Source organism: Oncorhynchus nerka, linkage group LG25, assembly GCF_034236695.1.
Source record: "Oncorhynchus nerka isolate Pitt River linkage group LG25, Oner_Uvic_2.0, whole genome shotgun sequence".
NCBI lineage: Eukaryota > Metazoa > Chordata > Actinopteri > Salmoniformes > Salmonidae > Oncorhynchus > Oncorhynchus nerka.
In genome coordinates this window covers 14,710,078-14,722,441 of record NC_088420.1, presented here as the reverse complement: position 1 = coordinate 14,722,441, position 12,364 = coordinate 14,710,078, and the positions used below count along the sequence as shown (strand labels likewise).

The 12,364-nt window shown below is 45.8% G+C and overlaps 1 pseudogene; it reads right to left on the bottom strand.

Annotated features, from left to right (window-relative positions):
• Positions 1-2,830: 2,830 nt before the first annotated feature.
• The window catches only part of LOC135564566 (LIM/homeobox protein Lhx8-like), a 34,779-nt pseudogene continuing 25,245 nt past the window's right edge, over positions 2,831-12,364 (bottom strand).

The following is a 12,364-nucleotide window of genomic DNA, read 5'->3' as shown; positions in this document are numbered from 1 at the left end:
AGTTGCAAAATCTTTAAATGGGTGATTGAATTTCTGAACGCACCCATAGCTAAACAATCAGCTGGCTAATGGTTACTTTTGATCATGAACCCATGTTCACATAATTTAGTTAACTCCGTGTGTGGGCTCTAGGCTGCTAGCATACATACTTAACGTAGATTGGACAACGAGAGATGAACTACGAGTTAGGCAGTCGAAAACTGCATTTCTCTGCCTGTACATGATGCACTTTCGATAGATGTTTGGACAGATTGCTCATATTTCCGCCCTTACAAGCAAAAGTCTTGTTGCACTTGTGGCAACAAGCACTGTCAGCATCGACTCTGGTGAAGTGTAAGCACACTTTTGAACGTGTACCTCTCCGCCATCGTCACAAATGAAGAGCAGGGTGCTGTAGCATGTGAGAGACATCTCTTCTGGATTGGGAATAGCAAAAATGCATCATAGACGAGTGTCTTAATCTCATTGAAAATTAGAAACGGTTGGTGAGATAAAATGTGCAAAATAATGTTTATGTAGCAACAATAAATAGGAAATCTATTTTCTTAATTTCTCCACTACCGAAAGCAGAACCGATAACGCCGGACATTATCAATGGTCTTTCATAATTTAGCCCCGGGGCCCGTTTAATACCGGGTTTCGGTACCCATCCTCATTATTGGCTACAATATAGACATATTAATACCCACTTAAAAATGTATTGATTACATGACTAAACCCGTTTGAACTTTTTGCATACATGGTTGTTGATGTGAGTAGAAAACAGTCACGGTTATTATTTTTAAAATAATTTTGTCAATATTTATTTTCTTAACCACATACAATAAATAAATTAAACAATGGTTAAAATACTGATGTACAAATAATTCATAATTTAAAGATGTAACTTCACAATGGCTTGTCAAATGCAGTCGAGTTTCCCACCTTAGATCTAAGACCAGCATCAAACTGTTACACCGTGCAATTAAGAACAAAAAGGCCCTGTACACACTCGGGTTGTTTAACTGCTGTACAACGTATTCGATACAATGGTTGTGATAAAACTCATATTTGTGTGATCAAATCAAATACAACAGATGTAGACCTTACAGTGAAATGCTTACTACAAGCCCTTAACCAACAATGCAGTTGTAAGAAAAATACAGAAAATAAATCAAAGTAACAAATAATTTAAGCAGTAATATAACAATAGCGAAGCTATATACAGGGGATACCGATACAGGGAGGCTATATACAGGGATACCGATACATGGAGGCTATATACAGGGGATACCGATACAGGGAGGCTATATACAGGATATACTGGTACAGGGAGGCTATATACAGGATCTACCGGTACAGGGAGGCTATATACAGGATATACTGGTACAGGGAGGCTATATACAGGATATACTGGTACAGGGAGGCTATATACAGGATCTACCGGTACAGGGAGGCTATATACAGGATATACTGGTACAGGGAGGCTATATACAGGGGATACTGGTACAGGGAGGCTATATACAGGATATACTGGTACAGGGAGGCTATATACAGGGGATACCGATACAGGGAGGCTATATACAGGATATACTGGTACATGGAGGCTATATACAGGGGATACCGGTACAGGGAGGCTATATACAGGATATACTGGTACAGGGAGGCTATATACAGGATCTACCGGTACAGGGAGGCTATATACAGGATCTACCGGTACAGGGAGGCTATATACAGGATATACTGGTACAGGGAGGCTATATACAGGGGATACCGGTACAGGGAGGCTATATACAGGATATACTGGTACATGGAGGCTATATACAGGGGATACCGGTACAGGGAGGCTATATACAGGATATACTGGTACAGGGAGGCTATATACAGGATCTACTGGTACAGGGAGGCTATATACAGGATATACTGGTACAGGGAGGCTATATACAGGGATACCGGTACAGGGAGGCTATATACAGGGATATACTGGTACAGGGAGGCTATATACAGGGGATATACTGGTACAGGAGGCTATATACAGGATATACTGGTACAGGGAGGCTATATACAGGATCTACTGGTACAGGGAGGCTATATACAGGATATACTGGTACAGGGAGGCTATATACAGGGGATACCGGTACAGGGAGGCTATATACAGGATATACTGGTACAGGGAGGCTATATACAGGATCTACCGGTACAGGGAGGCTATATACAGGATATACTGGTACAGGGAGGCTATATACAGGGGATACCGGTACAGGGAGGCTATATACAGGATATACTGGTACAGGGAGGCTATATACAGGATATACTGGTACAGGGAGGCTATATACAGGATCTACCGGTACAGGGAGGCTATATACAGGATATACTGGTACAGGGAGGCTATATACAGGATATACTGGTACAGGGAGGCTATATACAGGATATACTGGTACAGGGAGGCTATATACAGGGGATACCGGTACAGGGAGGCTATATACAGGATATACTGGTACAAGGAGGCTATATACAGGATATACTGGTACAGGGAGGCTATATACAGGAGATACCGGTACAGGGAGGCTATATACAGGATATACCGGTACAGGGAGGCTATATACAGGGGATACCGGTACAGGGAGGCTATATACAGGATATACTGGTACAGGGAGGCTATATACAGGGGATACCGGTACAGGGAGGCTATATACAGGGATACCGGTACAGGAGGCTATATACAGGATATACTGGTACAGGAGGCTATATACAGGATATACTGGTACAGGAGGCTATATACAGGATATACTGGTACAGGGAGGCTATATACAGGATATACTGGTACAGGGAGGCTATATACAGGGGATACCGGTACAGGGAGGCTATAGACAGGATATACTGGTACAGGGAGGCTATATACAGGATATACTGGTACAGGGAGGCTATATACAGGGGATACCGGTACAGGGAGGCTATATACAGGATCTACCGGTACAGGGAGGCTATATACAGGGTGCACAAACATGTTTAGGCAAACCATTCTGTGGTGTCTCCACAATGCTTGTGTAATGATATTTTATAACATTTTTGAAAATCTCTTTGTTGTATCACAACCATTGTGCCAAATGTGTTGTTGTGTAACTTAAGTGTGCACGGGGCCAGAGAAACACACACATCCACAAGATAACAATATGGACCTTAGTTGAACTTAGTAATGTTGCAATGAATTAAACCTGCTAAACTGAGGACATTGTGCGTGTGTGCGTGTGTGGCTCAGGCGTGTGTCACAGGCTGGGAGGTCATGGTGTGGAGGGACAGCAGGGGCTGGAACAGCTTAGACTGAGGAGAGTGCACTGTAGAGAAGGAGAGAGAGAGATCAGAAAGAGAGTTGATTAGATGAGACTAGTAACCAGGGCTTTGCCATGGCATACATCCCTGACAGTAGAGAGAGAGAGGGGATTAGAATGAAATGCTCAAATAATAACTTTATAATAATGTTATAGGACACTACACAGGGCTCTGGTCTTATAGGACACACAGGGCTCTGGTCTTATAGGACACACAGGGCTCTGGTCTTATAGGACACACAGGGCTCTGGTCTTATAGGACACTACACAGGGCACTGGTCTTATAGGACCCTACACAGGACTCTGGTCTTATAGGACACACAGGGCTCTTGTCTTATAGGACACACAGGGCTCTGGTCTTATAGGACACTACACAGGGCTCTTGTCTTATAGGAAAAACATGGCTCTAGTCTTATAGGAAACACAGGGCTCTGGTCTTATAGGACACTACACATGGCTCTGGTCTTATAGGACACTACACAGGGCTCTGGTCTTATAGGACACTACACAGGGCTCTGGTCTTATAGGACACTACACAGGGCTCTGGGGCTCTGGCTCTGGTCTTATAGGACACTACACAGGGCTCTGGTCTTATAGGACACTACACAGGGCTCTGGTCTTATAGGACACTACACAGGGCTCTGGTCTTATAGGACACTACACAGGGCTCTGGTCTTATAGGACACTACACAGGGCTCTGGTCTTATAGGACACTACACAGGGCTCTGGTCTTATAGGACACTACACAGGGCTCTGGTCTTATAGGACACTACACAGGGCTCTGGTCTTATAGGACACTACACATGGCTCTGGTCTTATAGGACACTACACATGGCTCTGGTCTTATAGGACACTACACAGGGCTCTGGTCTTATAGGACACTACACAGGGCTCTGGTCTTATAGGACACTACACAGGGCACTGGTCTTATAGGACACTACACAGGGCTCTGGTCTTATAGGACACTACACAGGGCTCTGGTCTTATAGGAAAAACATGGCTCTAGTCTTATAGGAAACACAGGGCTCTGGTCTGACAGGACACACTACACAGGACTCTGGTCTTAAATGACACACAGGGCTCTTGTCTTATAGGACACAACACAGGGCTCTGGTCTTATAGGAAACACAGGGCTCTGGTCTTATAGGAAACACAGGGCTCTGGTCTTATAGGAAACACATGGCTCTGGTCTTATAGGAAACACAGGGCTCTGGTCTTATAGGAAACACAGGGCTCTGGTCTTATAGGAAACACAGGGCTCTGGTCTTATAGGAAACACAGGGCTCTGGTCTTATAGGAAACACAGGGCTCTGGTCTTATAGGAAACACAGGGCTCTGGTCTTATAGGAAGCACAGGGCTCTGGTCTTATAGGAAGCACAGGGCTCTGGTCTTATAGGAAGCACAGGGCTCTGGTCTTATAGGAAGCACAGGGCTCTGGTCTTATAGGAAGCACAGGGCTCTGGTCTTATAGGAAGCACAGGGCTCTGGTCTTATAGGAAACTACACAGGGCTTTGGTCTTATAGAGCATTACTTAAGGCTCTGCCCCCAACCCCCCCTTAAGCACCACCTTCACCCAATCTTGATGTGTCCAAATAACCAGTGACAGTAAACCAAAGCACTGGAGCTACTGTTGCTCATTAGTCATTGCATCCCACAGTCTTTTGACATATGTTACAATACCATTTTTGTTACGCAGTCTGTCCACAAGAGATGGCTATTCCTATAACTCTGAACCAGGGGTAGGCAACTATATTCAGCCGTGGGATGATTTTTAGTCGGAGCGGACGGTTGGGGGGTTGGATCATAATTACAATCATTTGTAATCTGCAAATTGACCACAGCTAAGTGATTGTCTTTTTTGACCCCCTCCTGCCCAGTGGGCCGTCTTACTGGTGCGCACTGTCTCTATATGTCTCTGGTACAGCCTATGTGCGTCCCAAATGGTTTTATTTACTTTACAGTGCACTGATTTTGACCAGGGCCCATAGCCCCTAAAGGTAGTGCACTATAAAGGGAATAGGGTGCCATTTGGGATGCATCCTTTCTATCCACTTACCATCTATGTAGGAGTGCAGAGCAGTGAGCATGGATCCCTCTGGGGTGCTGTAGGCTGTGTACTGCCGCTCTTCTGGGGCTGGGGTGGGCTGGGAGTGGCAGCCGGGCTGCAGGGAGGACAACGGCGTGGCTGAGGAGTGGTTGGGGCTCACATGCTTCTTATGGCGTGCTCTGCAGTTCTGGAACCAAACCTGGATAGGATGTAGAAAGTGCCATGTTTTTAGTACCAGCATTCAATAGGGACACACTTAATTGATGTGTGTTTATTAAAGAGCCAATCGGATTCAAACAGCAACGAAGTGGTCACCTAAGGTGAGCAGATGTACAATCCCAGACTGCTGTTTTAGAGGAAATGTCAGAAAACCAAGTGGGTGTTTTTACAGTTTTTTTTTTCTTTTCAATTCTTTTCAACACAACAAATCCTCAAAAAGTTTACAAATGTACTGTAGAAATGCAGTCATATCCTATCCTGTTTGTGAGGCATGCGTTGACTAAAACGGTGTATGAATATCTAACCCAGGGATGGGTAACTTTGATGGGGGTTGGGGCCACAGTGGTTCTCGGGTCTGCTTACCCATGTAAGCAAAAATGTTTTGCTCCTCTTGACAGCAGAAAGAGAAAATTGAAGTTTGAGAGTTAATTTCCTGCAATTCTACACATTTTGCCATGGAGCGTAAAGAAAATGTTGCAGTTTTAAAGACAAGTTTGCTGCAATTCTACACATTACAACAACAACAAAACAACGGGTCGCCAAAAAGACCATCTCTGATCTAACCTGTATGACTTTCCTACTCAGGCCTGTCTGCTCTGCCAGCTTCTGCAGGGCCTGGGCATTCGGGTTGTTGTCCTGGGCAAACTGGGCCTGCATCACCTGGAGGGGTCATAAAGTCACTGAGCTCAATCACAGGTCAATCACATGAGGTCAGATATATGTTAATCACTTGCCCTGAACCCCTCGGCTGGGAACAATCAGACATAATTGACAAGGCTTGGTGACATCTGCAGGGGCTGGATTTAAGCTCCCAGGAAGGATTAAAAAATGAACAAACCGGTGGCATTAATTCATATTGAACCAAATGATGAACCTTGGTATTCAGCTTTATCGCTGATTCACTTGCTGTTCTGTTGGCATTGACCTGGGGATGGTCTCCCAGGTAGGCACAGACGTCAATTGGTGGATTATTGATACATTGATTCAGTGTGTGCCAGTATTATTATTATTATATAATATATTATTATCTAGCTTCCATCTGTGAATGGGAAGTTGCTTTTGTTCCATACAAAAGAATAGCACTTTTGTAGAAAACAAATCACACTCATAGACAGAAAGTATAAACACCCCTTGAACGACTGAATTTAAAATGATTAAATTATGTTTTGTGTAGTGTCAACAACGCAGCCACTGCCAACAGCTAGCCTACAAAGTCAACAACGCAGCCACTGCCAGCAAGGGTTTGATTTGTTTGCCTAGCTTAGCAGCCTACCTCCGGTAGCTAGAGCGATTTTCTGGAACTGCCGATAACGTAATCAACACTGCTAGCAGCCAAGCAGCAGTTCATCTCAGCCTATGCCCCCTCCAGTAGCCCTCGACTGCCAGCTAGCCTCTTGGCACTGACGGAAACATGGATCACCACAGATAACACTGCTACTCCTACTGCTCTCTCTTCGTCCGCCCACGTGTACTGCTCTCTTCGTCCGCCCACGTGTTCTCGCACACCCCGAGAGCTTCTGGTCAGCAGGGGTGGTGGCACCATGGATCACCACAGGATCCTCATCTCTCCTAAGTGGTCATTCTCTCTTTCTCCCCTTACCCATCTGTCTATCGCCTCCTTTGAATTCCATGCTGTCACAGTTACCAGCCCTTTCAAGCTTAACATCCTTATCATTTATCGCCCTCCAGGTTCCTCGGAGAGTTCATCAATGAGCTTGATGCCTTGATAAGCTCCTTTCCTGAGGACGGCTCACCTCTCACAGTTCTGGGCGACTTTAACCTCCCCACGTCTACCTTTGACTCATTCCTCTCTGCCTCCTTCTTTCCACTCCTCTCCTCTTTTGACCTCACCCTCTCACCTTCCCCCTACTCACAAGGCAGGCAATACGCTCGACCTCATCTTTACTAGATGCTGTTCTTCCACTAACCTCATTGCAACTCCCCTCCAAGTCTCCGACCACTACCTTGTATCCTTTTCCCTCTCGCTCTCATCCAACACTTCCCACACTGCCCCTACTCGGATGGTATCGTGCCGTCCCAACCTTCACTCTCTCTCCCCCGCTACTCTCTCCTCTTCCATCCTATCATCTCTTCCCTCTGCTCAAACCTTCTCCAACCTATCTCCTGATTCTGCCTCCTCAACCCTCCTCTCCTCCCTTTCTGCATCCTTTGACTCTCTATGTCCCCTATCCTCCAGGCCGGCTCGGTCCTCCCCTCCCGCTCCGTGGCTCGACGACTCATTGCGAGCTCACAGAACAGGGCTCCGGGCAGCCGAGCGGAAATGGAGGAAAACTCGCCCCTGCGGACCTGGCATCCTTTCACTCCCTCCTCTCTACATTTTCCTCTTCTGTCTCTGCTGCTAAAGCCACTTTCTACCACTCCAAGCATCTGCCTCTAACCCTAGGAAGCTCTTTGCCACCTTCTCCTCCCTCCTGAATCCTCCTCCACCACCCCCTCCTCCCTCTCTGCAGATGACTTCGTCAACCATTTTGAAAAGAAGGTCGACGACATCCGATCCTCGTTTGCTAAGTCAAACGACACCGCTGGTTCTGCTCACACTGCCCTACCCTGTGCTCTGACCTCTTTCTCCCCTCTCTCTCCAGATGAAATCTCGCGTCTTGTGACGGCCGGCCGCCCAACAACCTGCCCGCTTGACCCTATCCCCTCCTCTCTTCTCCAGACCATTTCCGGAGACCTTCTCCCTTACCTCACCTCGCTCATCAACTCATCCCTGACCGCTGGCTACGTCCCTTCCGTCTTCAAGAGAGCGAGAGTTGCACCCCTTCTGAAAAAACCTACACTCGATCCCTCCGATGTCAACAACTACAGACCAGTATCCCTTCTTTCTTTTCTCTCCAAAACTCTTGAACGTGCCGTCCTTGGCCAGCTCTCCCGCTATCTCTCTCTTAGAATGACCTTCTTGATCCAAATCAGGCAGGTTTCAAGACTAGTCATTCAACTGAGACTGCTCTTCTCTGTATCACGGAGGCGCTCCGCACTGCTAAAGCTAACTCTCTCTCCTCTGCTCTCATCCTTCTAGACCTATTGGCTGCCTTCGATACTGTGAACCATCAGATCCTCCTCTCCACCCTCTCCGAGTTGGGCATCTCCGGCGCGGCCCACGCTTGGATTGCGTCCTACCTGACAGGTCGCTCCTACCAGGTGGCGTGGCGAGAATCTGTCTCCTCACCACGCGCTCTCACCACTGGCGTCCCCCAGGGCTCTGTTCTAGGCCCTCTCCTATTCTCGCTATACACCAAGTCACTTGGCTCTGTCATAACCTCACATGGTCTCTCCTATCATTGCTATGCAGACGACACACAATTAATCTTCTCCTTTCCCCCTTCTGATGACCAGGTGGCGAATCGCATCTCTGCATGTCTGGCAGACATATCAGTGTGGATGACGGATCACCACCTCAAGCTGAACCTCGGCAAGACGGAGCTGCTCTTCCTCCCGGGGAAGGACTGCCCGTTCCATGATCTCGCCATCACGGTTGACAACTCCATTGTGTCCTCCTCCCAGAGCGCTAAGAACCTTGGCGTGATCCTGGACAACACCCTGTCGTTCTCAACTAACATCAAGGCGGTGGCCCGTTCCTGTAGGTTCATGCTCTACAACATCCGCAGAGTACGACCCTGCCTCACACAGGAAGCGGCGCAGGTCCTAATCCAGGCACTTGTCATCTCCCGTCTGGATTACTGCAACTCGCTGTTGGCTGGGCTCCCTGCCTGTGCCATTAAACCCCTACAACTCATCCAGAACGCCGCAGCCCGTCTGGTGTTCAACCTTCCCAAGTTCTCTCACGTCACCCCGCTCCTCCGCTCTCTCCACTGGCTTCCAGTTGAAGCTCGCATCCGCTACAAGACCATGGTGCTTGCCTACGGAGCTGTGAGGGGAACGGCACCTCAGTACCTCCAGGCTCTGATCAGGCCCTACACCCAAACAAGGGCACTGCGTTCATCCACCTCTGGCCTGCTCGCCTCCCTACCACTGAGGAAGTACAGTTCCCGCTCAGCCCAGTCAAAACTGTTCGCTGCTCTGGCCCCCCAATGGTGGAACAAACTCCCTCACGACGCCAGGACAGCGGAGTCAATCACCACCTTCCGGAGACACCTGAAACCCCACCTCTTTAAGGAATACCTAGGATAGGATAAAGTAATCCTTCTCACCCCCTTAAAAGATTTAGATGCACTATTGTAAAGTGGCTGTTCCACTAGATGTCATAAGGTGAACGCACCAATTTGTAAGTCGCTCTGGATAAGAGCGTCTGCTAAATGACTTAAATGTAAATGTAAATGTCAAAGTGGAATTATATGTTTTTTAAATGATTATTATTTATTATTATTCAACCACAAAGACCAGGGAGATTTTCCAATGCCACGCAAAGAAGGGCACATACAGGTAGAAAGCAAACATTTAATATCCATTTGAGTTATTAATTACAATTTGGATGGGTTACCAATACACCCAGTCAATACAAAGATAGAGGCGTCCTTCCTCACTCATTAGCCGGAGAGGAAGGAAACTGCTCATGGATGTCAGCATGAAACCAATGGTGACTTTAAAACAGTTACAGAGTTTAATGGCTGTGATGGGAGAAAACTGAGGATGGATCAACAACATTGTAGTTACTCCACAAAACTAACTGAGGATGGATCAACAACATTGTAGTTACTCCACAATACTAACTTAATTGACAGAGGGAAAAGAAGGAAGCCAGTATACAGTAGAATACAAATATTCCAAAACATGTATTCTGTTTGCAACAAGACACTAAAGTAATACTGAAATACCAAAAACATTTTGATGTGCTCAGATGACCGTTGTTAGCATGTTTTAACCACTCCTATAAAAATGGTAGATTAACAGATACACAAGAAGGTCTGATTTCATTATTACTCAAACAGGCCCTTACACTTCAGTGTTGTGATGCAAATATTATATTCAAATGCATAGCATTAAAAAGGTATTGTCGAATATTATTCATCCTAATCAGACAGGTTTTTTATATGGACGATAGATTGGCGATAATAGACGACAAGTACTGGAAACAATAGAACTGTCACGTTCTGTCCATCGTTCGTATGTGTTTTCCTTGTTTTAGTGTTGGTCAGGACGTGAGCTGGGTGGGCATTCTATGTTGTGTGTCTGGTTTGTCTATTTCTATGTTTGGCCTGATAGGGTTCTCAATCAGAGGCAGGTGTTAGTCATTGTCTCTGATTGGGAACCATATTTAGGTAGCCTGGTTTTTGTGGGTGATTGTTCCTGTCTCTGTGTTTGCACCAGATAGGACTGTTTAGGTTTTCACTTTTCTTGTTTTGTATAGTCTGTTCATGTATAGTCGTCTTTATTAAAAACATGAATAACCACCACGCTGCATTTTGGTCCGCCTCTCTTTCATATCATCTATATGAATTGGGAGGGCAGAAATGATTAAATATTAAAGTACCTCTGAATTAAGTCTTTAGTGATACACAGGTTGTCCTTGTAAAAACAAGTATAGTCTTTGAAATTGATATCATAAATATGACTGGTGGAGTTGTCACACATGCAGCTAACAAAAACATATGGAAATGTCTGCTCTACCCAAAATTACAACAAACTAATTGCAGCATTACCGCAAAAATGGAAGCGGCAAGTGGAATGGGGGAAAAGTATTGAATTTGTCAGCTGTGCCATATAGATTGCAAAATAGTTAGATTTTCGATGTACCGATTTCATGGCACATGGTTTAGGAACTGATACACAAAATGACGCCGGATTCAAAATGTATAATTTTTCAATAGTAAATATTATACAAAATTCTTGCAACCAATAGAATGTCATATGGTTGTATCACTGCTGGGTGATACAACCATCCCAGCTCTGCATATTTTGCTGCGAAATGACAGATCATATGTAATTTGTATTGGTACTGTCCATATTTATAGAAGCTTGTCTTTGGTTCAGGAATGGCTGAAAAATGGCACCATTTAGTTGGAGCTAACTCTGTAAATAGCACTGCTGGGTGATTTGAAAAGTCATAGTCAATCAATTACTAATATAATAATACTTTTAGCAAAACAAAATTATCTTTCATTTCAATCTGTAGAAACTATGACAATAGAAAGGTTCAGAACTTTTGTGAAACATCACAGCACAGTTGAAAAATAAATTGCAAATAGAAATCAAAACTGGATGGTGTAGAGATAAATGGGAGGGGTTGAGGGTAGCTCAAGGGTGGAACTGGATGGTGTAGAGATAAATGGGAGGGGTTGAGGGTAGCTCAAGGATGGAACTGGATGGTGTAGAGATAAATGGGAGGGGTTGAGGGTAGCTCAAGGATGGAACTGGATGGTGTAGAGATAAATGGGAGGGGTTGAGGGTAGCTCAAGGGTGGAACTGGATGGTGTAGAGATAAATGGGAGGGGTTGAGGGTAGCTCAAGGGTGGAACTGGATGGTGTAGAGATAAATGGGAGGGGTTGAGGGTAGCTCAAGGATGGAACTGGATGGTGTAGAGATAAATGGGAGGGGTTGAGGGTAGCTCAAGGGTGGAACTGGATGGTGTAGAGATAAATGGGAGGGGTTGAGGGTAGCTCAAGGATGGAACTGGATGGTGTAGAGATAAATGGGAGGGTTTGAGGGTAGCTCAAGGGTGGAACTGGATGGTGTAGAGATAAATGGGAGGGGTTGAGGGTAGCTCAAGGGTGGAACTGGATGGTGTAGAGATAAATGGGAGGGGTTGAGGGTAGCTCAAGGGTGGAACTGGATGGTGTAGAGATAAATGGGAGGGGTTGAGGGTAGC